Raw genomic sequence first — 6,791 nt, 5'->3', positions numbered from 1 at the left:
ATGAGTGATTAGCCGGAAAATTGAAGGATTAATTAACTTGAAATGTTCTTGAAGAGTAGCAAATAGTCCGAGCTTATTAATTGAAAAGAAGGTTTTGGCTACTATGCAAGTGGTCATTCTACTGCTGCAATGACCTAATTGGGTTTTCAGTCCTCACTGAAGGAAAAGAGTATCTAAAGCAGTTTAAAACTCTTGGGCAAAAAAAATAGGCCTTAAGCACTTTACTTTTAAATTTTTAACTTTATATTGCCTAAAGACAGTTGTTAAAACAGATCTTCAGAGTCCACATGAGTAACATGAACTATTTTCTTTCTGAGCTGAAACAATTGAGGAGAACACTGAGTCCCTAATTCTCTAGCTGTAATTCAGAAATGTTAGCACTTTCATGAAAAACACTTTTCAAGGTCTGCGGAAGCATTTGAATATTATACATGAACATACCTCTTTGCCATCAACAATTTTCTTGGCTGGGGGCATAATTTTTTTCTTGCTTGTTTTGGAGTCTGAAAACCATGATGGAACAGAATGGCTATGGATGATTAAAAAAGGTGACTCTACTCATTGATACCATAAAGAATGTTTGTATTAATAGGCCAGTCACAAACATCAAACAAATAAACTAGAAATTAGGAGTTAAAATTGTATATTCAGTTTTTTAATTTATCTCCAATCCAATGTAAGACTGAGAACAACAAAGCCTGAAACATCTAGTAGAAACTGTGTTTGGTTCATGGCTTATGAAGCATAAGAGAATAAAGAACTAGAAATTCAAGAAACTTCTCTTAATCTCTTGCTCTTCACAGCTGTAGGAGTAACAGGTAGAACAGGTGTTCTGGCAGAGTAAAGCCATGGTGCTGTGGTTGATTTTTCTTGTTACAACAAACACACACCAGATACACAAGACTAATACATGCTGCAAAAAATAGAAACACCAAAGTCATGGCAGAACCCTTTGAGGATTTTAACATATGCTTATAATTAGAATCTACTTTTAGAGCCTGTGATAAACAACCATTGCAATATTTCTTTGGAATAAATATTAGCTGTGATACACTTCTGTCTCCTCCTTGCCTTTACAGAAATGTGGGATGAAGAGAATATGAGGTACTTGGGTCTTAAGAGGTTTTCATCTGTATTTCACAGCAAAAGTGAATTTGTGCTGACAGTCAGTCCAATACTGTAACTCACTGTACAAAATCAATAGAAATAGCTCTCCTCTACTCAAACCTAGATATTGTTTGCAAAGCTAAGAGAAGCTTCCCCCTCATAAAGAGAACATTTTTTCTGGGTGAGCTAAAACCAAGAAGAAGCAAATTCAAACTGCAAAGGAATGGAGACACTGAAATACATCTCTGGTTTTATAGATTGAAGAGAAATGTAAATTCTTTTCAAGGTTCTGAATTAAAAAATTCCATTTTTAAATGGAAAAAAACTTTGATTTTGATAAACTAATTTTTCTGAGCTCAACATTGGGATACAAACACTTCAGTCAGCCTATACTTGTGTAAGTTAAGTGAAATAAACTTCTGAGAAGAAAAATCTACCAAATACAGCAAGATTACTGTTCTGCAAAGTTTTGCACATCTACAAAACTGCTTTTGCATACATGAACAGGGGTACTCTTACAACTACTTGCAAATTCAAGGCCTGTGTGAGGAATAAACAGTTAATTCAAATGTAGATGTAATTCCACTTTTAAGTCTCAAATTCTATTGCTTTTGCTTGTAGGAAATAGTGCTTTTATCAACATAGTCCTGATTAAATGAACGAGAGCTAAAATGCATCATATTTTAAATTATGAAAACATTTTCTAATAATTCTAATAATATTTCAGCAGTTTATTAAAGAAGTCTGTAATAATTATTTGCTCAGGAACATAATATTTTTATTACCAGCATATTTAGCTGTACATATTTTTTTCTTATGGGATTTCTTCCAATTTTAATGGCTGAATTTGTTTGTGTTAAAATCATGCTTGGAGAAAGTAAGCCTGTGCTCTTGAAGAGTTATGCTTAATGACAGATTTGCTACTTGTCAGTTTTGATAATTGGAAAATTATTGTTTCTTTCATCTGAATTTTTGTCACTAAATAATTCTTCTACTTATACAAGCATACTTTGCATTTATCACTTGTTGTAAAGATGGTGAGTAAAGTGTAGGTGATGCAATCATTTTTGGAGAAAATAAAAAAAGAGTGAGGTAAACAAATAGTTTGATTTTTTGCTATTTAATATGTGAGGTGTCCACATTTCTACAGAAATTTTAACTCATAGAAGCATAAAGTAGCCTTGCTTGAAAGGGATCTTGAAAGATCATCTACTTCAACCCATAAATACAGTTATTTTCAGTAGATTGCAAAATTTGAATTGTAATTAAAAGTCTGTCTTTTTTAAACACTTTACTTAAAAGTGGGCTTTATGTGAAGTAATCTGTTTCCTTTTCTACTATCCAAGAGGTGTACGAAACAAGAAAATGACATGAAAATTAGTAAATATGTACACCAAACTTGGACAGAGCTTCAACTATGGAATGTATGGTTAAACAAAAATGCACAGAATGAAAAGATATTCCAATCACTGAAAAGTGATTTTTCAGCCAGAACTGATGATGACTGAATTTTTGCTTGTTGGAGAACTGTTGTCACTTGGTTCCACTGTCCTTCTATAAGTGACAGCAGCTCCAATCCAGAAAGGGGGTCTCTAACCTTTGCTCTGAAGAGGACTGAGAACACCATATAAGCACTCCCTACTCCAAGATTTTCCATCTAGATTAGCATAAAGTTGAGACATTTGCAAGTTCTTGACTTGAGAATTTCTGGTCAGGCCTTGAGTAAAAAAGCAGCAGAGAGAAATCTTCCGTGTTCAGACCTGGACTAAGAAAAGTATTTTTAATAAAAATCTTTCTTCTGATTTTTTTTTTTTTTTTTTTTACCTTCTAAAGTCTTACAATGTAAGGAAATCCATTTTCTGCTGCAATAAATATTGAAATCAGATGCTGATCCTACTGTAAAACATGTTGATATGAAAATGCCTAAGATTATGCGGTAATATTTCTAAAGGTTGCTATCAAAACAGCAACACATGGACTTCTGGAAAGCTTAATTAACCTTTGGTGTTGTTAAAGTTGCTTCTTAGTTCAGCCGCACTGAGGAGATTATCTGTAAAAGAAGTTGGAAAGCTGATGATTTGAGCACAGGCATGCAATTATTCTCACTGGTAGATTATGTGCTGATGGGATCCAATTATATGCCAACCAAGCCTCTCTGAATCATCAAAGAAGAAATGTTAAAAATTCCCTTGGCTCCAAAGCATGATCTCTGCTGCCATATGTCAGAGCTGTTCTCTGACTAATGCAGGTCCCTGGAAGATGAGTCTTTCTCATCCTTGCAATATCACCTCTCAGAGCATCCTAGGGGATTAAGTGAAAGTACAGGCCCCTTCTCTGGAGTGCATGTATTAGTATGCTTGTTACTGTGACATTATTCCAGTAGCCTGTTTTATTTAAAGATTACCAGACTGTAGGGATGGGATAATCTAGTGTTAGCTAATGACATTGAAATGATGTTTGATACAAGTCAAGGTTAGGTGGAAGAGAACAGGAGTTAAACATCCAGCACACATGAGAGAAAGACGCTTTATAAAGATGCAGGGGTGAAAAAAATGGGCTTAATCTGCTGATTCCAAAATGCAAGTTAGAAACGTTTCTCTTTGCTTCAATGTCTACTGCCTGTCAGCTGTATGACTGGTGTGAGCAAGTGGCATAGTGCTCAGTCCCGTTTGCTGCCTTGGGTACATCTTCAGAAGAGGAGCTGAGTCTGGAAGAATCACATTATTTTAAGTTCTGATCATTTTTTCAAGACTAAATTAAGACTGTTTAGTTCATTATTTATTCAGGGATATTTAGCCTTCTCTTTCTGGGATAACAGTCCCTTGCAGCTTCTGATTTTGTATTGAGTTGATAGGATCAAGGCAGGAGAGGTGCAGGAAATTCCCATGTTGGCAAATGAGGAACCTTTGCTTCTTCAGGGTTTTTTTTTTCAATGTCTGGGAAGGTAACATACCATTTCTGCAGACAAAATTTGCATATTTTTTTCCTTACCTTTCACATAAATATGTGACTACTGTTGTCTGTCAATACATTAATAACTGTACTAAGAGGAAGATAAGACTAATGGCTTGGATGTTGAATGAAACAACCTCAGTTACTTTTGTGGTGGGGTGACTTCCTTCTCACTCCCATAACCTACCCTGTGACAAGTGCTGCCATGAGTTGTTATGCATAGAATTAGATATTCACAGTGATTTAATGGGGTGGGATCTGACCCTCATTGAGTCTTGTTCCATTGTGTGCTTTAGTATAAAAAAATTATTATTATAAATTAGTACTACACAGATAAAGTTACAGAATGTTAGCATTAATAAAAACAATATATATATATATATTTAAGGTAAAATCAGTTTGCTAGGTTGGGCAGAAAAAAATCTGTTTCACTTCCTATCAGGAAGTGTCTGTCAGGTTCAGCCAGCAGATAAAATTCACTGACTCTTGATATATAAGGAAGAGTGTGTTTTCTTGGTTATTTTCACATTTAAGATTGCAAATTTATGTTTAAGATATTAATATCAAAACTTGTTCGATTTTATTCTTATAAAGCTCTAAGATTAACATCTCTTAAATTCCTGGATAGGATTTTCTTGGAGACCTGCACTAAAAAACTGCAACACCCACTCTATATGTTACAGTTTTTGCCCAGTTGTGTATCTGTGTACATATATGTCTTTATTGCATACTACATTTATTTTTTCCTGACTGTTTAAGCATTCAAAAGAATGAAGCATAATGAAAATATCAAGGTGGTGAAAAAATTCAGGCTTTACTTTGAAGAGATCTGAAAGCAATATCATCAATATACACGTAGAATTTGAATTGAGTTGAACTTTCATTAAGATGCTTCTACTTTCCTTTCTCTGTTGAAGACTTTGGGTACCATCCAGATTTACTCTTATTTAAGCATCCTTAGATAGAATCTGAAGCCCTGTTTGGGGAACAGAAAGAAAATGAGGGTGTCTGGATATACACCCTGTGGAAACCTGTCTTCCTTGCTTGTGACAGTAAAGAGAGAGAGAAATATTTCCTGAATTAATTTGGGCTACACTGGAATAGAAGTATTTTCTCATACTCTTTTTAATAAAAAATACAATAAAAATATAAATATAGATAACTGTGGATTTTATAAACTTATGGTCTAGACTGAAATAGAAAAAGTCACCTCAAATCTGTATCTACAATGCAAATTTGAATGGAATTTGAAACAGCTTAATTAATTCTTCTAACCCTCTTGGTTTAATTAGCATTAGACCATGCATTAATTCATCTAAATATGGTTTATATCTGTATTGTAAACCTGGGAGTTTTAATACATCTGCATGTCATCTGTAACATATAAAATAATAGAAGGACATCAGAAAACTTGTGATTAAAGTGCTTGTATTTGACTGATTAATAATATAAAAAGTCAAAATAAAAATTCAATTAATGCTTAAACCCCCAAAATTATGGAAATAACATCTGTTATTTTTCAATCTTGTTTGTGCAGACAACTTGTTTTCATACAATTCTGATTTAATAAAAATAGACTTTTTAAATACACTATCTAAACTGCAGGCTCATCTGTTTATAACAACATCACTTTTGCTGCAAGCATGTAGATATAAAAAATAGATTTTCAGTGTTCTAGACAATCATGGAAATTATGCATTGAAACACAATGGTGTAATTTTTATATAGTTTTATTCCTCCAGAGGTTGAGGGACCTCAGAAGGTGCCATTAAGATGTCAGATCCTATCAGGAGTTAACCACATGATGGTTGTTGAGGAATTGCAGAGCAACCCCAATGATTGGAGCACTGCAGTGCATTAACTGTTAAACAAGTGATAAATGTTCATCTGCTCCATCTGTTTCTCCAAATGTTTGTGCAGTAGGCATTGGGATCCTCATCTTGGTTATTTCCTAGGTGATAGAATAATATAAACAAATTATACAACATAAAAGAAAAAGCTGATAAAATTCTGTACCTTAAAAATTGATCTTTGTTCACTACCTATGTTCTTGAAATACCCTTCAGACCGCTGCTGAAAATCAAGGAGGTCATATTGGCTCCGGCTCCCCCAAATATTTGTCCTACTCCTCTCATAGTTTCCCACCTATTCTAAGATGTTTAAATAATCACTCAGCAGTTCCACACTGAACAGCTCAGTGGTTTTAACCTGTTAGTGGTGTATGTTTCTGTCTTTAAATGAAAACTATCTATTAACAGTATCTCTTTCGCTCTTTCTCTAGCAGATCAGTTGTCTCTGCAACTCCCTAGGTATGGAACCTCCCCTAGGCATTGCATGCAAAAGAGATGGTAAGAACAATTTCCTTCTGTCAGAGTCTTTATTTTGTAACATGTTAGCAGCACTACTATAGGAAGGTGAAGTGCTCTGGTCACTCCATGTGGATTAAGGCAAAATTCTGTTTGCCTCATCAATTTGAATAAATAGTTTTTACAAATATGCAGCCCATTAATCAGTTAAAATGCTTCCTCTATGTTTTGATTTCATTACAAGATTAAAAAAACCTAAAACCTTTCTCATCAAATCCAAGCTTTCCTCCAGGCAATCCTTGTCTATCACTAATCACAATTAGTGTGTTCTTATTTACTCAATGACAATTTAAAATAAACTAGCATTTAAAAATAAGATGTCACATAATTCCTACTCCAGAGTAAGACTAACAAAGGTAAAATAAT

This window comes from Poecile atricapillus, chromosome 1 (assembly GCF_030490865.1).
Source record: "Poecile atricapillus isolate bPoeAtr1 chromosome 1, bPoeAtr1.hap1, whole genome shotgun sequence".
NCBI classification, from domain to species: domain Eukaryota; kingdom Metazoa; phylum Chordata; class Aves; order Passeriformes; family Paridae; genus Poecile; species Poecile atricapillus.
This window is presented reverse-complemented; position numbering follows the sequence as displayed.